General features: G+C 41.0%; 1 protein-coding gene across 4 annotated transcripts in view; it reads right to left on the bottom strand.

Moving 5' to 3' along the window:
• The window catches only part of CUX1 (cut like homeobox 1), a 283,847-nt gene that overhangs the window by 192,777 nt on the left and 66,379 nt on the right, over positions 1-24,691 (bottom strand). The gene's annotated exons all lie outside the window — the stretch shown is intronic.

Genomic DNA, 24,691 nt, shown 5'->3' with positions numbered 1-24,691 from the left:
ACATTTAGTTAACCAACTCTGATTACTAACGTGGTATTTCATTCCAGTGACCTCATTCTTTTATAAAAATTATAGTTTACTATTGGTTTACAATCCAGGTATGCAATAACCATGTATGGGTCCAAATCTTGTAAGACATATAAAAGTCTTAGGACACTGAGATCTGGTAAGTAGTGATCTCTCAGGCTCACTAGGAGAAAAGGATTTTGAAAGCAGTTTATTGCTTCTTAGAGTTCTTTTAAAAATTAATACTAAAACTTTAATCCCATGAGCTACGCAATTCAATTTTGAACAATTAATGTCTCTTGTGCAACAGCTGCTGTTTTCAAGTTGAAGCCTGTGTATTTTAAATGTATGTCGATAACATGATTTATCATAGAAGTATTTGTGAAAAGCAAAATACCCATTTTGCCAGCAGCAGCAGCACCACCACAGCAGCACTCTGGAGTCCAGCAATGGCATCACACCCACAAGTTGTGGAGGAGCACAGACCTGGTCGCGACCCTCCCTTTGCTCGTACCTTTTCACCCTCCTATTTTCTTCTTCTTTCTGCTTTTAACTGGAGTTTAAAGTGACTCTTAATCCAAATATTACATGTAAATCTTGGTAGAGAACATTTAAAAGTGATAATTACTAACCATTTCCCTAGATAATTAGCTTATAAAAAGTGTATTTTTAATGTGGATTGCCAAACTCTCCACTAATCATCTCACATCACTTCCCCACAGTAACAATTATTGAAGAACAGTTTAAAAATGCATAAACAAGAGCATTTAGAGCTCATTTACTTTAGACAAACGTCAATAAAACCTCAAGATACTGCGAACTGGATGCATTCGGAAATTCAGTATGAAGTTACCACAAAGAAACCGCTGGGCCTGGACTCAAGGTGCCTGTTTAACTTCAAACTTACTTGTTCCCTTCCCCATCGCTCCTACTCTTTTCAGTTTTCCAAAACTTCCATCCCCAACAGCATCACGAAAGGAAGCCCAGCCTGCCAGAGCCCACTGAAACGCAGGAGACTCCGCACGCGTTTTCGACCCGGTGCATAGCCAACAACTTCTGTGTTTCTACTACTCAGTTGTCCATACCAAGTTGCAATGGAGCCATTTCGGCAGCAGCTTTCGCATCTCCATCGCACCTGGACAAACAGGGCGTGCTTCCTGCGGCACGTACTTTGTCTCGCGAAGAGTCAGGCAGCCCTTTCGCAGCGGCGCTGCTTCGCGCTCGCTGCCGTCCGCTTTGCTCTGACGCAGTGGCTGCGCGGCGCTGAAGGTGAAAGGATCTGAAAGCCAGCTCTATATACAGTGTACACACAGCAATTTGTTACTGTGAAAAACCATCTGTTTCTCGGTATTACAATCCTCAGAGGGGAAATTATAGCTAGCGTTCAACATAAAACATCAATTTAAACCATCAACTATTCATAATTTCAATTCTTTATTGGAAACCAAGGACATAAATGTCAGGGAATAAAGCAATATTTCTTTTATTAACTGTTCCATTCATCTGGCTATTAAATAAAACCAGGACCTTAATAAATAGCATTAGCCTTTGTACTGACAACCACCCCAACTAGCACCATAATTCTAAATAAAATGCATTATATTTCTAGTATCTTTTGGTTTTAAAATAAAAATCAGCATTAAAAGCACTTAAAAACATACATATAGAATATTTTTGCAGCACTGCTGATCCTGTGTAGTTAAATGTTTTAAGAAACAATACTGACCAAATAACCCCCCTTCTTTTTATATGCACGTTTCCAGTCAACCAAATACCTCCTGATAATATTCTACCAGCATTAATATAACTAAAGAACAGAAAGGATTCCAGTACTGATGCTGCTTGCCTGTTGCCAAATGGAATTATTCTTTTAATCCCCTGCTCCCAGATACGATGCCTGCTACAAAAAATAACAACAATAGTAATAGCATTAAAGGAGTGGGTGGACGGAGAGCAGGAGAAAGGAAGACTGGCAGAGACGGGGAATGTGTTCTTCATACAGCATGTCATCACCCATTACTAAAGGCAAAAAAGTCTGTATTTATGTTGACAGTTACAGAGTATTTCTGCAGTTCGGTATTTAAGAATTACACACAAAAATACTGAAGTCCAACTGACTGGGACAGTGATTGCAGAGCTCTGATTGTAATTCTTGTGTGTGACAACTCCAGGCAGAGCTCCATTTGCTGTTCGCAAGGGCTGGACAGAGAACTGCAAAATTTAACTTTGTATGATGAGATATGACTATTCAGGAGCTTCCCCACATCTCCGAGGAAGACAAAAAGCAGCATTCTGTAAGAGCTGAGAAGTCCCAAGAAGTCCACGGATTCACTATTAATGTTCACATAATTGTCCATTATTCCTCCTTCAGAAGAGCTCCCCTGCTCTTCGCACTGCCAGCATGGGGTACTCAAGAACACCATTACAGGGGAAAGGAAGCACAACTGTAATCAAAACAATGATTACTATCACATTCATTTAAATGCAGAGTGAGAAATGAATACAAAAATATTCACTTGAAAGTGAAAGGTAAGAAATTAACTTTTTCCCCATGGACATCAGAAACCTAACCTCAAAACCAGGAACTACTTGTCAATTTTTTACATCCCTTTGGAGCACACATTAGTTTCTCCTTCTGCATTTAAATGAATGCGATGGTAATCATTGTTTTGATTACAACTGTGTTTCCTTCCACCCAAAATGGTGTTCTTAAGGACCCCATGCTGGCAACTGTAGGAGCAGGAGAGCTGCTCTTAAGAAGTAGTAATGGACAATTATACAAGTGTTAGCAGTGAATCCACGGACTCTACAGAGCTGCTCATCTACTTAACGCAACATTTCTGTACAACTCCATTTCTTACAACTCCACATATAATAAAAACCATCATGCCAACAGTAAAAAACAAAACCCAGCATGATTTCAATACAGTTGCCATTATGGTTAACATAAAAACATTATTCTCCTTCTCCTAAGGTTTATTTATGAAGACAGAACCAGGAGTGTAAACTCAAAATCAGAGCATAACAGTGAAGGTTATGTACTGTTTTCACATCTCCCGATAAATGCCCAAATTCATCTCGGATGCTAACTTCAGCACATATTCCACTGTCTTCAGTCATTTCTACCAACCCTTAGATGTCATCTGATCTGATCCCTTTTCTGTCTCCTGGCAAATGGCTACCACCACTTCCTTCTCCTGCTTTCGGTTTTAACCACCCTCTTCTATTTCTACCTCCCTGGCCTGAAGTCTGTCCCAATTTCCTGAGCCTGGGCACCAGTAAGCAGGAGCTGGGCGCCTTCCTTACACACAGAAAGCTGCCTTCCAAATACCCACCTCTCGTTCCTCACTGCTCCTGAGCTGGCAACAGCAGGGGCTGAGTTCTGCTGAGGATGGGTGTTCAGCAACACCCCGGTGTGCAGCTGATGGCCACGCTCGCTCCCATAGCCTGCTTCTTCCACCAACCCCACCCGCCTTCCAGAACCACCACATCCCACCAGTGGCTGAAGATAACCTGTTTAGCTACTTCCACTACTGCATTCCCAAATGGTCAGAAACTGGGCTATTGAGGGAAAGTAACAATTATGCTCAGGCTCATTATTCAATGTCAAGCAAGTCCATCAGCCACAGGGTTAAACCAGAGTATTACAATCCAAGAAATGCTGTGGTTCTGTCACAGGGAGAACCGACAGCTCCGCACTGCTTGAGAGCTGGGATTTTCCTCCAGGTAACTACTCCTAGCTTTGAGATACCTGATACTGTTTACCAAATTTCTTACAAAGGTGCCTCCTAACGGCACCTTTACTGCAAGCACTGAGCAGCAAATTATATTCCAGGAATTGTCAGCACGTCTAGTTAACCAAGTTTAATAAGATACTTCATTTCCTTACAGGATCTATTGCTAGCATCCCCCAGAAAGTTATCAGCTCTGCCCTCCCACCCCTTGTCTTCATCAATTATGATCAAGGAGCTTCTGAATAAATGCATATACATACACACTCCAACGAGGTCTCCGATACGTACAGTCAGTTTATATTTACATCAGTGAATTCGGTAAATTCAATCACAGTGTCAGTAGAACCACCACAGACTTGACTCTGCACATTTTTAAGGAGCAAAAAAATCAGGGCAATCAACTTCTGTCACACCTTGTTACTGCTGCTTTCAGGCTCCACGGCACATACTGGAGCTCACTGCTGAACAGGGAGCGCCCTGGGACTCTGCCGAGAGGAGGACACTTGTGCAAAACGCAGGGAGCAAAGGGGCTGGAAAAGGGAAGGATTGTTTCAAACATCAAGGACTCCATACATTTACTCCAAGCTCCAGATACCTGTAGGAGACAAACTGGCCAAAAGTCTCTGGTCATGACCAAAAGCAGAAAAGAAATATAGGAGCTTTTATAGTGGGAATCTATTCTCACCTCCAAACGAGGAAGATTAGGTACAGGAGACAGTTTTCTGAGACACGCGCAATTCAAGACAGCAGAGCAACAAATTCACATAATTGGTAGACTAAGTGAGAGAGGACACAAACCTAAGAGGAACAGAAGTTATAAAGAGCTCGGCAGAATCCTCAATAATTGCAGTTAAGAACACAGGTCCAAATGCCCCCCGAAGAAGAAGAGGAGCATGAAAAGGGCCCAATGGCTAAAGCACAAGCTCCCCACTGACCTCAAATGAAAGAAGAAAGCCTGAGGGATGAAAGATTTGGGTGAGACTGCCAAAGACAAGTATAAACATACAGCATAAACATTTAGAAATAAAATCCGAAATGTTCCAACACAGAATAGGATAAAACTAGCAAGAAATCCAATAAGCACAAGAAATACACTGTATAAATAAAGGCACAGCAGAATGACAACCAAAGGGACTGCTGGCTCACCACCCAGTGGAAAAAGGACATCAACAAGAGCACAAGGGATGAGTTTTTACATCAGCTTTTACTCAAAGACCTGCCAGTAGCTGGCTAACATGAGGAGGAAAGAGGGGAGGGTTTTAAAACTTTATCTGGAACAGTTTACAAAGATGTCAATTAAAAGGTTTAGGTATTTTCAAACTGTCTTGGAATCATAAACTTTGTTGTTATGTATGCTAAAAACCTGACAAATCATTCAAGATATTAGCTGATACCTTAGAAAGGACCTAAAAAGTCCAAATATACAGCACATTTTTAAAACAGCAGAAAAAGGAGCAGAAGATAGGGAGGCTGGACACCTTACCAGCAATCCAGAAAAACTCTAAAGCAAATAACCACCCGCTTGTAAGCACCTAGAAGAAAACTGACAGCTAGCTTGAGATTGTCACCAAAAAAAAGCCTTGTTAAAGCAACCAGATTTCTTTCTTTGAGATGCTGAGGAGCTTAAAGGACTGAGGAAAAAGCAGGAGATGCCACAATCTGAATTGAGGAAGGCTTGAACAGAGCTCTGCTTCGCACACTTTTAGCCCAGCTAAGGAAACCTGGTCCAGATCCACCCACCTAGATCACCTGTCCGATGGGCTGGGCAGCTCCATCCTCAAAGCAGCCTCCAGAGGGAAGTTACCAGCAGCTGGTTATTCAGCCACATGGTGTTCAGAGAGGGGTCCTGCCAGTGTCCGACCTGCATCTGGCCTTACCCAACTGTCACCAACAAACTTGTGACAGAGAGAGAACAAATTTATTTAATCTGCAAAGAACAGGAACGTGGCGTGAACAGAAACAATGACAGATGACAGGATGACAATTCGTAGCAAATTTTACAAGCTGAACAAATTAACTGGAAAAAAAAAAAAATAAAAAACACAAACAAAAAAAAAAAACCCCTCCCCAAACCCCAAGATTCAACAGAAATATGTTTAATGTAAAAGACTACGCTTGAGCAGGAACAACTGGGTACTCAGCAGTCTGCGGAAAAAAACCAAATAAACCTAGGGCTCACACTGGATCACAAGTGGAACACGACTCAACAGTGTCCTTCTGTCTCAAAGGAGGAAGGCACCACACTGAGAAGGGCAACCCCATACGTATAGCCAGTAAGATGTGCAATAATTCTTCTGCTCTAGTGAGCAGTGGACAACGTATTCCAGCTGAGGCCTTGCTGGCTTTGGGTACTGCATTTCAAAAATGGTATCGCCCAATTTGAGAACATCCAAGGCAGTGGAAATCATCAGAGGCCCAGGAGACCTCATCTGCGGAAAGCCAAGACATGAGGGCAGTTCAGCCTGTTCAGGAACCATTTCTCTAACGAAACCAGCGTCCCTGCTAAGGTGTAAGCACAAGGCAGGTGAGGAAGAGCAGGTGGCAGTTCTGGAATGAAGAAGGAACTGGAAAACAAAGCATGGGCACTTCAAGATAATCACTGCTTAAAATGAGGAAAAGATATCTTGGTTTAGGAAAGAGCAGATGATGGGGAAGATAGCATTTTAAAATGTAAAACCTTGCTACAAAGACACATATTGTAATCTGTTCTCCATCTTGGGGACAGAATATGGAGAAATGAACTTACGAGTACAGCACCATTCAGGCTAAACATCAGGGCTATTCTGTAATGGAACAGACCTAAAGGCACCGGAAACAACTGTCTGTGGCTCCCCGTCAACCCGGGGAATGAAGAGGAGGTTAAACAAACATCTGTCAGGCATGGCTGCGCTTGACTCCAGGCAGCCGATGGACCAGATAACCTCCCAAGCTTCTGTCCAGCCCAGCTTCTCTTTAAAAAATAAAGCTCTAGGTAAGTCTCCAGTTAACATGTACAGTTAATTCAGAGTTCTGATTCCCCCTCTGCTCCATACCAAAGCCATGTGTTCTGTCTACACTCAGCATCCCTAAGCAGATCATCCTACAATAACACTAAAACAAGCACCCCAAAACTTGAAGAGATTTTTTTTATGCACTTTGTTAACCACTCTTGCAGAAAAGTCCAGCAGAAGTATAAATCTAACTTTCCTCTTTCCACAGAAACTGCAGTGCTTAAATATCTAGAACTATGGAGCCATGTCCTCTCTACTTGATTACTACTGACTCACTGTATTGGTGTTTCCAATTTCCACCACTAAAATGAAAGTTAATTCCTCAAGTGCAATATGAAGCTCATTTATTTTCTCCCAAATGCTCCTTTTTAAAGCATATCACACTGCTTGAAGGAAGGCTTTATATCCTAAAATACATCACCATGATGATAGGGTTACAATTTCTCATGCCTTGCTCAAACAGGAATGACTTCTTTCTTTAATTGGAAGAAAAATGAATTTATTTGTTTTGAAAGCATTAATGTTTTGCATCTGGCAGGAAAAACTCCCTGAACCTACTTGCTCTCAGCTAAGCAACAGACAATTTGAACTTGAACCTGCAGCCACGTACAGGGAAGATGCAGTGGAAGAATGCGCACTTCTGGCAGCAAGCAAGATCATTAGGGAGGGGGAAGCTTCACGCTTCTTTGTTACTTTGTACCTTCTGCATTTAATAAACCTGAATTAAAAGCTGAAACAATTGCTTCAGTCATACAAGAAGAAACTCAAGGCTAACAGCATAACTTACTGACAGGCACACTTTCTAGAACATTCCATTCAGGGCAAAAAGAAAGTGTTTTTTTAAAAACACAGAGTCTATTTTAAAGGTGGTGGGTTTTTTTGTAAAACTGAAGAAAAAAATCAAGTCTTCTACAGTACATAAAACATGGTTTTCCGCTCCAGCGTGGGCAATGCTTTTCCTCGCAGAGTTTGTGGACGTCCTAACAGCAAGAATCTCATTTTCCTCTGCTTCGAGTCTAGACCTTTCCAGTAAGTGCTCCTATCTCCAGGGACCAGCATTAGGAACAACAATATTTGCACAAAGGGCTCCTCTGGTCGCTGTTGTTTTCATTAGCACAATCTGGAACTTCAGCTACACAGTCAGAATTTACCTTGCGTCGCGCTTTGGCAAACCTGGGTGCCAAGCTATAAACTCCTACTGTAGATAATTGTCATTGTGTGGATGGAAAATTGAATAATTCTAGAGACAACTGAAGTGAGGCTTTTAGAGAAACAACGTGTTTAGTACTAAAATGCATTTCAACATGATTTTATTACACAATTGAAAAGGCTTTGAAAAACTAAACAAGAAGCTGACTCATGCACCTGTATAATAAGCAGCAGAATCTCTTGTTTGATTTCTGCATTTTGAGCCAAAGCATACGAAGCCATAAAAACAATGCAGTTCCTTGCAACAGTCTCCTAATGGATCTGGGACCGTGTTGCTTTCTTGCTTTGAAAAGCTGCTTTCACAACGAAGCATTTAGGATTTGGATTTACAGGATGCTCCACACTATAAAATTCTGAGCATGATTTAACATGAAAACCTGAGGACATCATGCCTTTTGGAGGCTTCCTATATGAAGCTGTAATTTCCTACTAGCTTCTTACTTGTAGAAAAAAGAAACAGAGGCTGTGATATTTATTACTGCTCTAGTTCAGCTGCTCACCATGTAGCATCTCTTCTTAAAAAGTGGAACGGCCACATTACTGGTTTACTGGTCTGTATGCTGATTTTCTCCACTTCCCCTTCCTCTCCCCCCTGCTGCTGGTTATTGTCATGACTGACTGAGATAATACATGATGGCATTTTTAGGAACACAAAAATATTTATAAAATCTGCCCTAATTAAGGTCTCCCAGAACTACCTGCTCTCCCTCCTTTCTCTCAAGACCTCTCGCTAACTGGGTTTTCTGCATTTCTAGGACCCTGTGTAGCACCTCCAGTGGTACTGCTAATGCTGCTGTGGAGAGAACTGATTTACTGGCTATTTCCGTCTGCAAAAAAGACTGTCAAGATGCTTTTAAATGCCAAAATATCAACAACTGCTTTGTGTTCTTAAAATGAGCATGAGAGATATATGTAGCTCGTTGCTATGAAGCAGGAAAGAAGACATACCTACAAACTAACCAGCAGGCTAAAAGACACGAATTTGCAGTTTTTGCCAATATACTAGCTTTGATCCTCAAGAACAAAAAATCGTTTTACAAAATGTTAATATATGCATTTCCTGCATGTGTAGAGAAATGCTTTACTTGTCAGTATAACACAACCACACTTTAACAAGAACGTGTTTAACTGCACATAGCGACTTCAACGGCTTTGGACCATGTAAAACGCAACATGCAAAAACTCTTTTAGGCAATGGATTAGTCGCCAAGCAGAGACAGTGAAGACTCATTCACATGGAAGAGTCAAAGCAAGAGTCGAGAAGGTAGAAACTCAAAAAATAACCCCACAACCAGTTACGCATAATACAGTATCCCTTCTAACAGATCTAGATCTTCTCCAACCCTAGCATCATCCGTTCAACTGTTATTCACAGAAAGCACTGAAAACTTGCAGGACTACAAGAGATCACCACTTCTCTTGTAGGTCTTTCACATAAAACAAACTCTAATAGATCAGTCACTGCTGCTGACATAATGGGTCTATCCCCAAAATCAGAAAAAAATGCTTCCTCTGAATCGCATACATTTTTGTGGAGCTCCTTCAAAGCAATTAAACCCACCCTTCTTTAGGAACGACACATGATCGGATTGTAAAATGATGCTCCATTTGGTGCTTCAAGAGTAGAGTATAGATACAATTTCTAAAAGGAGATAAGCTATTAATGAAATGAGTTGTGCTTTTTAAAATTTCATTCTCTCATTAATCAGTTACAAGAATAAGATAAATCAGAAGCATGGTTACTGCTTCAGGGAGGCCCTACCCAGAAAGAAAATTATTCTAGTATACACAGTCCAAAGGAAAACCTCACGTGACAACTCCAGGCAGCTCCTACAATCTCCTCTGTCTCAGGGAGACTTTTTATGAAAATAGTGTTCATTTAACAGAAGAGCGTATCTACTATTTCTGAGCCACTCCAATTTCAAAAAGAAAAATAATATATTAATCTTCTCATATGCATATGTTAGCACCTGGGCGACAGTTAGGAATCTACCATGAACAAAAGTGCTCCATAAATATAAAGTATGTAATTGACATCTCAATGACCCTATCATGATAAGCTATTGAGCAAAAGTCTGTTCTTTGGCTGCACGCAAGCAGTCCCCCAACATCCTTTCTGGTACAGAAAGAATACGTTTTCACCATCATTGAAAATAATGTCTTTTTTAGGTACATCAATTCAGAAATCTGCTTGACGACCTTTATATTTTGATTATAAAAGCCTTTTTGCAATTATATATACATTTATATTGGAGTATTTAAAATGCTATTGAAGACGAGTTGAACAGCAGTTAAAGAATGCAATCAATATGGGTGTCTATGCAGGGAATCAGACGTAGCTTTTCCCCCCCTCTTTTTTTTAACTTTCAGTTCAGGTGTTTTTTTGTTTTTAACACTATCACCGAAGTTTCTGTTCTAAGCTATGAAATGTCAAAATTTCCTGAACGGCATATTTCAACATCAGATAACATAAAAGTACTTTATACAACAGAACTGAAAAAAATAGCAGAAAAATAATTAATCTAAGGAATGAGATCTTGGAAATGAGGCCACTTGCAAACTGAAGCAAAGGAAGTGACGTTCAAACACAAGTTTCTTCAATAACATCAAAATAATATTCAAGGAAGTAAGATTTTAGTGTTTATTGGTGCACATCGGTATTTTAAGTATTTCAACTGTGTACAGTTTCAGGATCAGCAAAAGGACAGTTTTTCCACAAATGAAACATGTTTTTTAAGTTAGCCTCACGATCATTACTAGAAAAAAATCAGCTGGCACAAGGACTGGCATTGTACAGAAAGAGGAATGCTACAAATTTTAACTGACAAAGAAACATGCTTTTAATAAAAAGGGATTTGCTTGACAATTTGTCCTTTTATCAGTAGTAAAAGTAGCTAGTGCTATAATTTTAAAGTGTTGCTGGATCATTTTAAGATTTTAAACAACTGTTTGAAAGTACTCTCTAATAAAAATATCACTGATAATAGAAGGATGTTGTAGCAACTAAAAGGGTATTAAAATTGTGCTTTCGTTAGAACTGAGTTAAGGAACAATGGCAGGATTAGCAGGAAACTATTACGAAATTAATCTGATTAATGCCTTATAAATAATGAAGCTATACTTAAAAGGGTCCACAAGCTCCACCATGTCAGAACATGGATCTAATAGATGATGCAAGACTAAAAAGGAGGATATTTTCCCTACTAATTAAGTAGCAAAAACTGAATCCTCCCAAAAATCAAGCAAGAACAAACAGGGAAGGGAAAAAAAACAGTACGACTTGTAAAAACACAATAAAATTGACTGCAACCAACTCCACCCTCTTTATAATCAGTTTCGGAGGAAAGAGTAACACTTTATTCCTGTCGTGTTGCACACCATCACAGTTTCTCCAGAAAGAAATCTCTCTGCTGCATGATTTAATTTCAGCTGGATGCGAAACCCTTCTCGGCAGAGCCCCGGCACGTGGCCAGGCAGGGAGGACAGTCCCTCCCCTCCGAAGGGCCACCGCTTTCGGCCACCGCTTTCGTCCAGCTCTGCTCACTGCAATCACAGAGCCATAGCCAAGGGGATAAAAACCCGTTTTGGTTATTTAAGGTTCATTTTATGCACCGTGGTCAAAACCAGTCAAAATCTGTTCATCTCTTACTTGCTACAATAAGTCTACAATCGGTGATGAGAGCAATCATTCAAACTCCAGATTAAAGGAGCTGGGATAAAGCTGACTGACCATGATCTAATCTTAACACTGGTCCCAATATTGAGTGAGTCTTGATGGTGATATTCTGGCAATTTGACTTTGTCTGTGAAAAATACACTTTCGGTCAGCAAAAAAAACCCTTTCATTTTTTTAAAAAGAAAGCAAGATTTCTTGGGACAGTAAAACACATGCCTTCTGCTCACAGTGAGGGAAAACTACATTACTTACCACCAAAAATATCTTTTGCCATGTAACGGTTTTCATGATCCTGAAAAATAAGACTGATTTTGATGATTGTCATAATAAATCACAGCTACCCAAACTCACTTGCTGAATAAACCACAATCAGGGAAGAGAAAACAACTTAAAAGTTCCCACCATCAAACCGCTTTACGAGCAAAAGCTGTATTGCTCATGCAACCGTAATACCAGTGGCAGCGTCTCTCCATTTCCAGCCACCATCCAGCCACCAGTTAACAACCGTCACGCCAGAAACCGCCACACAGAGCCACAGTCCTCGCGGGGACCTGACCATCGCGCTCGTTACTTCCAAAACACGCAGAGTGAATCAAGCTGCCCCTGCCTACAGACGCAGCACACCCACGGAGCAGTGGGTCGACGCATCGGAGTCGATACTAATCCCGTATTTCCAAGTTCTGCTTGCTCACAGCTTATCGGCGTTCTGTGAACGCCCCTGGCTCCGTCGCCTGCTGACTCACCGGCAGCTTTCACCCTCGCATCCCTTTTCTGGGCTGTTCAGCCTCAGCACTGGTCCTCAGCACTGGTCCTCGGCTGGTGCATCGGGCTGCTGAACCCTGGGCACGGGACAGGGACACGAGTCATGCTGGATAACCTACAAACGCTGCTCTGTTTTAACAGTTTGAGGAGCAACGCTTCACAGCTTGCGGTCATCCAGCCCCCATGCAACGTCCCTCAGATCTGACCGTAGCTTTGACTGTTTAAAACATCAAGTTAAAAACAGGAGGCAGAACAGTCCTGATCTGAACTGCCAGGACCTCAGGCAGATCTTTTAACTTGCATGTAAATAATTTTCACCCACCTGGATACAACCATGATTCAAAAGGATCTGGAGGGAAGGTAGCGTGAGGTACTCAATATAATCATCAGCGTGCAAAAATGACTGAAGAGATACTAACATTGAAGAAAAATTATTCCTGACCCCACTCAAATTTTATTTATCTACAACACTCATTAATATCTGAGATATCATCTTCTTCTATCTGAAAAACATCGCTGTATTTTACGCATACTTTCTATTGTTTCTACAATCTGCTCTATTTGTACTGAAAAATTTCCTTCTGAATAAAAGCCATCCACTCTCCAACACCATTAAAATGAGGTCAGAAAGAAAACAGTGGAAAGAACCAGCACTTTAGAAGTTATTTCACATTTTCAATCATGCTCCTTTCAGCAGCCAGTCAGTATGAAATACCGCTACCCTGTTTTACGAAGTGTGTGACATTCTTTGCTGTTCTCAGGACACCGCACGGCGGGGGAGCGGCGATACTCCGCCGCAGGAGCTCAATCACCGGTGTTCGAAGCTTTCAAACCAAATAAGCAAATGGCTTCCCGAACGGCAGCTGGCTGGGCAAAGTTGCAGTCAGGAAAAAAATCACCTTTTTGATAGGTCATCTCAGGACCTCCTACAGTCATGAAGCTCAAAAGGCTAAAATATATATACGTATATATATATAAAAATACATATATATCCTGGAAGTTTGAGAATATTCTTCATATTCCTTGCCTTAAAACGCCAGATATCAGTGAGAAAGATGAATCTGGTCAATGAAGACAAAATTATGAAGATACTGGTAAATGACATTGGTAGCAAAAGAGAAAGACTGTTGGATAAAATACAGTTACTTGCTGCATTAAAAAAGACAAAAGAACGTGGAAATACAACTTCAGAATACTTACTGCAGAATGAACTTTCCTGGCCATCTCTACAATACTTTTCATGACATCCTCCAAAACCCACTTTGCTAACAAGGAGAACGCCAAGCAATGTACCAGTGGCCATGGCCAGTTCGGGCTAACAATTAGCTTTATCGAAGCGGATCAACCACAATCTTTTTTAAAAACAGATCTTTAACAGCACTGTTCTAAATTTGCTTGAAAGGAACTGGTGCTTTACAACAAGAAGTTACTCTGAGCCAAGCAAGACAAAAACCTGACCTGCAGAATGCCCCGGACCAGAGAACCATCCTGGCTGCCATGCTCCTGCCCGCCTGGGCAGATCTGAGGAGGTGCGATGAGTGTGGGGGGGTTGTTGGGTTTTTATATACACACACACATATACACAAAATACTCTCTCTTTATAAGGTATTGCTATTGTGCCAACCAAGAAAAGTGAAAACATTTAATTTCAAAAAGTTTTAGAGGGTGAAAATTTTGCATTTCCTGCCCACTCAATTCCTCAGCTCTGGCTAACTAGAGTGAGAAACATGGAAGTTACAGGAGTTAGGGTAGCTTCACTGATGGCAGTTAATGGAACTTATAATCAAAATACAAAATTTATTTTTGCTGTTGGAATTAAACTCCAGTATTACTCCTAATGAAGTTACCTAGGAATTCAAAGCAAGCTACAGCCATAAAAAAGGTCCGTGAATGTGTTTCAATGAACTACCAACGCAACCAATCTTCTTGTCAAAACCGCTATCTACCAGGGAACATGAAGCCACTGAATTAAAATACTTCCTACCCAAAGATCTAGCCCTTAAGCTAATGTTTCGAGAAATACAGGAGAACATATTAATTCAGCTCTCCATATCAGCTTATTAATAGGGGAAAAACCAGGAACTCATTATGGGAGTGAAAGAAGCCTACAAAGAGATAATCATATTTGTTGAATCCTGAAGGATAAAAGCTGATCAGGTGGGCCTGGCAGGATCTGAGGAGCCCAGACGACGGAAATCATTCCTCTGCCAGAGCCACCAGCCCAGCCGAGGTGTTTCGGAGCACATCGAACGGCTGCAGACTCCATCCTCCCGACGAGAAAAATGCCAGAGGTCACAGCAGGTTATGCCTCTGCCACCTGCACTACAAGCACCGAAATTCAAAAAACTCTCTGAAATGTACAATTCTGCCACGAAGATGAAGTTCATAATTTCTTGTCCCAACTCCCTGTAACATTTGATTCCAGTTATGGAATGTTTGAGCAAACTCGTTTGAGGCAAGTCAAAAAAAAGATAGTTTTAAATGAGAAACTAGGTACCAACAGTAGAGCAAACGCAGCGATCTGAAAGGCAGTACATGCAAAGCGATAAAAAGAAGAAAAAGTCGCGTTTCTGAACGTACTTTCAATTGCAGTACTGATTTAACTCCCCCGCCAAGAATCTTCTTTTAAGTGCAGGCACAGTTTTGATCAACCCTAAATACCACCTCTTTTTGCCCTCCCTTGGTCTGTGTTAAAACTGTATCAGAAGCTGTAAAACTCAATCTACGATATTTATGTGGTATCACCGCAATTATCTGATGACAATTTTCCGAGCTGATATGTAACTCTACAACAGTAATTTAATGGAGTCAAAATAACAGAATAAGAAGCAGAAAACAGAAGAACAGTGCAAAAATGGTAATTTTGCTATGGGAAGTTGGGACTTGCCATTTCAAATTAGCAGAAACTGTGAAGTGGGCATTACTGACAACGTGAATACAGTAATTGGGGTTGATTTCTTGGCACTCTGCCGAATCCTCTGACTAGCGCCTTGTGAGTTAATTATAGCTCTCTTAACAGAGTGGGGACACTCAGCAGTGATGCAGAGACACGATCAGTGCAGAGGCCTCCAGTGAAGCAACCTTGAAGCGTTACGTGAGAGGCAAAAGAACTTCACTGCTCGGCCCACTCAGGGAAATCAATATAGAAATTTCGAGTGAAAGTGCTATAGGACATCAAGAACAAATAACCTGTGAAGCTTTTACAAGCAGAAAAAAAAAGAATCTGTTCAACCAAAGGGTCACTGCTTCAGCCATTAAAACAAGTCACCTGTATCCAAAACTCAACAAGATTCTTATCACTAACCTTTGATTTTAACTAGTAGTATTTAATTAATTTGGCAGAACTACCTAACTCCTGCCTGAGCGATAACTAGCCACCCTTTTGGGTTCCTTCTGTAATCATTTCCTTTGATTAACTTTACTGTATTTACTCAAATTAACACATGTATTTCATACATGTTACAACAAATTAGAACAGAAGAATGAAAAAGCAGCCTGCCAACTTACAAACTGAGCAAGTGGAACTTCTGAATTAAAGCAGACAGAGTTATTAGCTGATTATTACATGGAGAACGTTCAGAAGAAAGAACATGCCCTTTCCATTTTCATTTTGTATTACTAGTGATTACATGATATATCTTAAATTATAATTTGAGGTAAAATTATGATTAAAAATAATTTAAATATTGCATAAGTTAATTGCTCTGGAATTTCTTCATCTTTGTTCCTGTTCTTTGATTCCACGATCCTGTGTGCAGGATATCTGCTCCATGAGGCTCGTCCAAAGTGCGGGGGCCAGGACTTCCCCAAGCGCGTCGCTTTGTGGTCTTCACCAGGGACAGATGGTGACGGGAAACCATTCGGTACCGCTTTTACATATCCCACGTTTGTTGCACAGCGTTACTGCACGCAGTGAGGCAGGGATATGTGGCGGTTCTCCCGTCCAACAAAACCTTTCAGTATTACAGAGGAAGAACAGAGTAAAGGAAACAACCAACCCTCTCCCCAGCCATCTGAAACTGGGTGAAGTACCAGGGAGGAGAGGTGGCAGCTAACAGTGTCTGCTCTGTCACTGTCGCAAACCAAAAGTGACTGCCTTAATCACAAGTCCTTGTGTTTTCAGGATTTGACTGTCTTTCCGAAAAAAGCCTTCACAACATAGATTACAATCAGGAGAACAAGCTGCTCACCTTAAAGCCAAAATGTCTCTTTGCCCTGCAAGTGGAAAAGCTTTCACAACAGAAACCAACTCAGTAGGTGAGCGTGAAATCACTCCTGCAGGGCACAGATGGGTCTTGCATTATTCCACAGCATCACCTCAGCAAAGGGATCCTGACCCGAATCCCCCTTGTTATAGACAAGCATTCAGGTTATCAACCCAGACCTCATCTCAGACAGCTTCCTTCACCGTTGGATGAGTTGTCTGGGAGCAACCATTCCCAGTTAAAACTTTATCAAAACATCTTCCCATGCAAAGTCTAGTTTGGTCAACCGGCACTTCAAGACAATTCTTTTATGAAAAACGTTCCCAAATGCCTCTGCTCAGGGAATATTGCACTTCCAGCTTTGAGGCCAATAACAGGCTGACACATGATAAGATGGAGCTAACCCAGGAGAAAGCAGTTGGTGAAATTTAAGAGTCCTGTTTGGACCTGCTCACTTCAGTCAATGAGAAAGGCAAGAACTTCAGGCAAATTTCTTTAGTTGGGGTCAAATCAGGGGAAAGGAGAAGCTGGGAGGTTGTCTGATTTTTTCCATGCAACCACAAAGAATCAGTTTCCTCAGCTGAAAAAAAGACTGAAAAGACAGCGTTATGTCCTTGCTGCAAGGGGAGGAATCGTTACAGCACAGGAACTCTGCTTACTTTTGTTAAATTTTTATTGGGAGTTTTATCCTGCAAGATCAGAGTCTTGAGAAACGTGTTACACAAGCACCTGCAGATAATCCCATGCAAGGATTACTGATCGGTTTGCCAGTCTCTAAATGAATAACTAACTTCTAAGCAGAAAGAGAAATAAAATTGGATCAATTCAAAAGCTATCCATGAGCAAGGGGATAAGAATATGCAGGCAGTGCAGGATGAGCCCATCTCCTTCAGCAGCACTGCAGTTGGATCTGCTTACACCAGCACAGAGGTTCTACCCAGAGGTTTGTTTTTCCAGTTTTTCCCTCTACTGTGCACTTCTGTGTTGCTATTTATACGGATTTAAGAGAACCAGCCAGAATAAGTACAAGCTGGAAGATATAAACTAACTTCCTGTATAAATAAACCACCAAAATTACTCAGACTACCAACCTGACAAAAGCAATACTAAAACTTGAGCCATCTCCATGGAAAGAAAACACCACCATCAATCCTACCAGGAGGAAAAAAAAAAAAAAAAAAGAAGAAGAAAAAGCCGGAGCTGTTACACCTCTGGGAAGGTTTAATAGAGACCCATAAGAGACTCGTGAAGATGCTAGTCTGATCACTGATAATCACGATACCGGAAAGGAAAGGTACGGGGTGAGGAAAGAGACGGCAAAATGAAGAGAGACATCGATGCCGTGTGTGCAGGCCAGGAGGAAGCGCTCCATTTCCCTGAAAAACAGATCATCTCTGTCCATTTGGTACTCGGAGCACTCCTCAATCTCGCTCATGATTCCTAAGAGAAAAGGTCTTATCTTGTCCTGCGAGCTATGGAAAATTACACGTCCTTGTACGCGAAATCTCTGCCTTTTAAAATCTCGCTGTTTTACATTGCGTTCAACACTATGACTTGGTCGACGATGGACCAAGCTCAAATCTTTTTCAGGTTAAGGGTTAATTACCACTAAGAGGTATCTTGATGGTCAGTAAATAAAAATGAAATGCCTATGCTGCAGGCCTTCGCAGTGTATATTTTCAATTACAGTGCTACTTGCAGACAGCTACTCAGAAAGTTTTTGACGCTCCCTGCTCCTAAGCAAGAATAAAAAAAGAGCGAAGCAGAAGGCATTATCAACCAGAGCTGGACTAAGAGCTACAACCTGTTTTTCAAAGTGCCAGATTCCAGAACTAAACATGGGAAATTTCAGTTTATACTAATTTCAATACTGTAGTAAACACAGAAAATGCCTTCCAAATGCCAAATTCTTTGGCTGCAACTCTTGCAGCCATCTCCCCCGCCGCAGCAGCATCCTGGACGCGACCTCTTCCGCGTAGCAAGTCAGCTATTGCTCCCGCTGCCGCCGCGCTCTCCCTGCTCAGTAACCACGCTGCTAAGCTTCTGCTCCCGGTAAACATTTCTCTTTCACAGCTGAGAGGGAAATTTTATTCTGGGAATTCCTGCAGCCTCTGCCTTGGTTTCCTCTCTTGGCAGATCCAACCTAAGGGTCAGAATAAACCCATCACCTCCCCGAAGTGTTAAATAGTCCCAGAAGAAGAATCTGTCCTAAAAGTCCAAACGAGATTTTCATGATACGGATTCAGTGAATTCTTTCTCCAAACGAAGGTGCCAAAAAATATGGGGTAGAAAGCATTTTACGAGCTTCACTAAGGATAGGTTTGAAACAACCCAAGGTAAGCGGCTAAGAATCTACCGTTCAGTTTCAGTGTAAAAACTTCACAGTAAACAGAAAGCAAACAACAAACCAGCAAATTCTGTACAATGAAATACCAAATTTATACAACTGGAAAGTTTCCACAAAGTAATTAAGATGATTTTCACAATCACAAGGATCTCCACATCTTATTTTCTGGTAAATTCCAAATTCCATAAATTCTCAGTCCCTGGAATTTTGTTTTGAAGAAAGTAACTGATTTTGTGTGGAGAATTATCCCTGGGCTTTAATGTTCTCATCAATTTACCATGAACTACCTCCCAGTTAGGTCACATGTGAGAAATACAACAGAAAGGCGCAGCTGAAATTTTACAAGCATGAAGATTTACTGATGGCAAGGACACAGATTTCCGACAATCTGTTCTATCGAAAAAGTGTTTACCTACAAAGCATTTCACGAATATTAACGCAATACATCCTGCTACTTCTCCCTCACACAGACTCACCCTGTCACCTTGTATATAAAAATCTGGCATCTACCCACTGCCTCAGCAGAATACGTATAAACTCTACAAGAGCGATCAAGAAAAGCCAAGTTACTCATGGGGAAAAATGTATGGTTTTGTTATCTGAATATGTGACAAAAATACAATTTTACACAGTCCAGCAATACAAAAAAAGGGAAATAACTAGAAAAATATACATTTTCCCAAAAAATTTAAGTGAAAGTTTTAGATCCCACTTTGACCCTTCCCAGCCTTTCCTTGTAGGTCAGGAGTCTGTGTTATACTGCACCTCGTTTAATGTTCTGTTTCTTTCACCTCCCATCTCCCTCTCTGCTCTTAAAGACTAAAGAAATACCTAAAACCGTCCTATGGCACATCTACCATCGCTGTACAAGCAGAACATATCAATCCCAATTAAAACAACTCCTATACTTAAGAATTCTGGGAAACTAACTAAGATATTTTTAGAGTATTGATAAGTGAATAATCTTTGGATTAAAGAATTCCAGTTAAGGAGCAATTGTTTTCCTTTCTGGGAATTTGCTGGTACCAGTCTAGGAACTCCACCCAGCAGCTCTGGGAGTTGTCTTTTCTTACTTAGTCATCCTGCTTTGGAAAGCCTCCAACCAAAGATCCCAACCTGCAAGACCCTGTTTTTACAAAGATAAATGTAATGATTTTTATCCTCTAAGCATCTCTTTTTTTAATCCACTCATTGATATTAAGGTTAATATTTCCTTTTTATCTAATAAAAGTCACTATAATTCTCAGAACTAGCTCTTTCTCACAGATTTAAGTACCTTTCTCTTATTCTGGCTCCTGAACGTTAAGCTTATAAAGTGACTGTACTGAAGACCAAACACCGAGGTTCTTTTTACTCTATCTTTTATTAAACAAATACCACTCTGCTGCTGGCACCACTTCTGATTGTATATCACTGTATAAAATCCATACTACAAACACAGGATTTGTTCCTAAATAAGAACAAGGCGGGGAAAAGCAGGAGTACCAGCACAGCAGCCACAAACCTAGCTACTTGCCATGTGGAAACCATGTTTCACTGACATTTAGAAGCCAATCTTTTAGCTTTTAGAAGCTGTCAACACCAGAGAAAACGTGCAAGTTCCACTAATAGACACTTCAATACTGTTGTGTCCAATGGTCTTACAGAACTGAATTAAACCTAGGATGTTTCAAGCAACATATTTACTAGTGATCCCTGTACTATCTTCTACAGTCAACAAATGTAGCTGTTGAATGTTCTGGACTTTAATTAAACTCCAACATTAAATTCTGATTTCTGACACAAATTTTAAAAGATCAGATTGAAGAATATCAAAGCCTGGAACACACTAGGTTATATGTAATACATAAATTATAATCCATGTGACAACAGAGAAATCCTTCCATAAGACTGCGTTATTGGAATACTAATTGCCAATTTTCCTACTCTGAAAGCAAGAAAAAGTCAGTACCTTGGTAAAATTAAATTATTAGTTTCAATAACAATACTTTATTTCTTAACATCACAGATTTGGCGTTAAGATTTTATATAACAACATTTACATCTGATTTTATTTAACTTCCAATTTTTTTAATCCTGCAAGGTAAAAAGCAAATACTTATGAAAGGGACATGCAACTGATGCCAGAGTTTCCATTATAGACTTTTCTATCTGGCAGCAGCAAGTCAGGACTTGCGAGCTGTCTTCTCTTCAAATCATCATGCTAAAGGAAGAAAGAAACCTAGAGATGCTATTAGCACTTAAGTATCTGTTTATCCTTAAATGCTGCAGATGATACCATATCTAAGCACTTAGCATTTACTTCTATCAACAGGGAAAAAAACACTTTTTCACCCTCTTTCATAGCGCTGACAATATAAACAATAGAAGAACTATGACTGAGAACAGACAATTTCTAAGTGTCAAAATTTTATCTTGTATTTTCAAAGTTCCTCTCCCCTCCACATTGTGTAAGATCATATGTACAGGCAAAAAGTCATGGTGCATTTGAAAAGGCTACATCCTAAAATGATCATGTAATTTCAAGGAATAAGTGAGGAAAAAAAAAAAAAAAAAAAAAAGAGACAACGATGCCCCTGAACGCCCCAAAATACCAATTTCCTCTCTGAAATGTCTTCTGAAGCATACAGGTATCTTAAAAACAAAGAAAAAAAAACAAAAAAAAAAAACCCTGAATGAGTTTAAGAACTTAGTATGTGATCCTCTTCATCATCATAACAGGGACTTTTGGAAAAGTTATCAAAGTATTTTCATCCCATGTCTATGACAAGACAATCCCTTTCTTCAGGTCACAAAAATGACCGTATGATCAGATTAACAAAAGCTAACGAGGCGCTCATACTCACCAAAAGCTACTTTTGCTTCTGACCAGCAGCTCAACAACACGCACTTTAGTGACTAATCTATCACCCCAAATACTTCTAATATTTCTAAAGCTCACACGCAAAACTGTTGCACCTCTTATGTGTCTTATTAAAAAAAAAAAAAAAAAAAAAAAAAGAGGGTGGGCAGTGCAGAAATCTTTTTTCCTTGCTCTGAAATTACATGGATTTGGAAAACTGAGCAGCAATATTTAATCTTGGACCAGCAACAGGTTTTAAGAGTCAAATACCCTATAAAACACACCACCTACACTTACCTGTTTTACCCAGTTATTGCTCACGTAAAAAATTCCTTATCAGATGCTATTTTCTAAGACTTATTTTACATGTATTCACACATCTAAAAATGTGTCAACACTGCTGTTGAGACACAGAGTCTCCTGGAAAAGCATGTCCATTAGAGAGGTACTGCAGCACTCTTGCTCTAAGACACCATTACCAGTTTCATCTATAAGGAGAACTACTTTTATGTGTGTACATATAGATAAATATATACATACAAATATACACACACACACAGAGCATCTGAGTGCCTTTTCGCTAGCTCATAGTTATGGAATTTCAACAGATATTTCAGTAAACAACATGAATTCAGAGATTACTTTCTTTAACCTTGAAGGCTGGGGGTTTTTTGAGCACATTCGCAGTTAGGGGAGATCAGCAAGCAGTATCCTCCACAAAAGGCAGTGGTGAGGACCTGCAAGGTAGAAGCCTCCAGAGCCACAGCTGAGCACCCACCAGTGCTCAGCTTTACACACTCAACTCCTCACACCTCAGAGCTGACAAAGAACAGCGACAGCTCTAACGCAAGTGAGCTGCAACTTGAAGTCTAAGGACACTACTTCTTCAGTGAAGACTATCACTGATCAGTAGAGCTCGTCTTTCTGTGCCACCATCCGGTGGGGAAGAAGCCCTCAAAGCATTAAGCTTGCTACTGTCCTAAGCAGAGGGAACTGCTATTAAAAATGCTGTTTAGACAGACAGGCTTCTACGAATGTCTGCTACGCAGGCTCATCAAACTCATTAACACTTAAGTCCCAGGCGTGGGAGTGTAATCCCTGCAGGAAACTTGCAGACTAGCCAAGAGAATAAAGATCGGGTAGTTACTGAGCTGAAAGATGTATGGACCCTGTTCACCGCGTGGCCAGCACGGGTAAGGAACACACCAGAGTGCCAACCTTCACGGGTTTCACTATTCACACGCTGTTGCACACTGGTTCCTTCCAACACTGAATTTAAACACGGCAGTGGAACACTCTCTTTGGAAACTACACATGGATTTGTGTCTTCTAGTTCCATAGCAGAAAGGATGCTGACCTGCAGCAGCGTCAAGCCTTCAGCCTCTGCAGAGGCCGTCATCCTCTTCAGCCGTGGAAATGCCTCCCCCCAGTCGTCTGCGCTACGTCAAGGTAAAAGTTCTCTTTGAGCTGGCTCAGGAGCTACGAAACACTAAGCCGTGGTCATGCGTTTGGACAGTCCCAATAACCAACCCTCAGCTTACACACATCTACGTAAAAACAATTGGCAGAGGTGATTTCCAGGTTTTTTTTCCCTGCCTACAAAGCTGCTGTGGCCCACGGAGAGACTTAAAAAAAACGCCAAACACAGCTCCAAGACTGCGAGGAGGCAACGTGCAATGTCACAGGCATCCCATTCGCAGAGACACAAACCCAGAAGCTGTCATTTCAACAGGCTGCAAGAGGTGGGAGCCGTGGGAAGAGAGAGGTCCTCTGCAGGGGACAGCCCTCCGCAGCCACCTGCCTTGGGGGGGCTCGCTGGGGAAGGCAGGGCAGAGGGATGGTTTCCATCACTCCAGGCCCAGGACAGAGTGCAGGACTGCAGAGTGCTGGGTAAGCTGTACCCTCGCAGCTGACCATCAACCAAAGGGCTGCGGGAAAAAGCTATGGCACGAACTGTAGCCTCCTGAGACCATTTTTTTTTAGGTAAATGTAACAGCATGTCTCTCCAAAATGCCACAAGGGGACTGGATATGAAGATTCCCAGTACAGTGACTAGACAAAATGTAAAAACATGAAATTAGAAGGTTCCCTATGGGGCCAAAGCAGTAAAACCGATTCTGATTAAGTTGCATTACCAGACAGAAGCAGGATCTCAATAATTTACAGCCAGAGACAGGATAAGTGTCCATTAGCATTAGCGTCTATGGATGTACACTTTCTTTTTTTCCATATTTTTAAGGCCTCTGAGACCATGTCTGGGTCTCTGTCTTTCCCTCTTCCTGGCTCTCAAGCACCACTGAAGTAAAACCCCTTCCCTCCATGCAGGAGAGGAGCATTCCTCTGCATCCCCCCCGCCCCCAAACCGCAGGTGAGCAAGAAGGCAAGATTAGCTGATGTGAATCCAGACACAGTAAGTGGTCTCTAATCGTATATAAAACACAAAACTCAGGATAATGTTAAAGAGTCAGGAGGTTGGAAATGACCCACAGAACATTCTTCAGACGTGTCAGTGGCTTCTTCCATTTAGGAACAAAAGAGCCTGATACTATTTTTTTTTTTAAATATAGTTACCTTTTAGCATCAGCAATCTTAAAAAGGGCAAACCTGAAGACAAACAAAAATGTAACATGAAGTACTAACAAAAGAAAAAAAATAAGCTAGATAAATCATTACAGAAAACTGGTGGCATGATATTAATGACATCTAAACCTCCGCCAACGTGTTCTTGTCCTTTTTTCCTTCAGAAACCAAGGCAGAGTGGCTCAACTCATTTGTGCCTCTTCCACTAATGAGCAGTGCACGGCCCACTTCAATACCTCTTTTCTCCCAGAAACGATTACCTCAAGAGTTAGAATTAATGTGACACAAATCTATTCTGCGTGACCATCCCCAGCTTCTGGAGGTTTAAAGCAACCACCGC

Source organism: Opisthocomus hoazin, chromosome 20, assembly GCF_030867145.1.
Source record: "Opisthocomus hoazin isolate bOpiHoa1 chromosome 20, bOpiHoa1.hap1, whole genome shotgun sequence".
Taxonomy (NCBI): Eukaryota; Metazoa; Chordata; class Aves; order Opisthocomiformes; family Opisthocomidae; genus Opisthocomus; species Opisthocomus hoazin.
The sequence above is the reverse complement of the archived record's forward strand: the minus strand, read 5'-3'. Positions and strand labels throughout refer to the sequence as shown.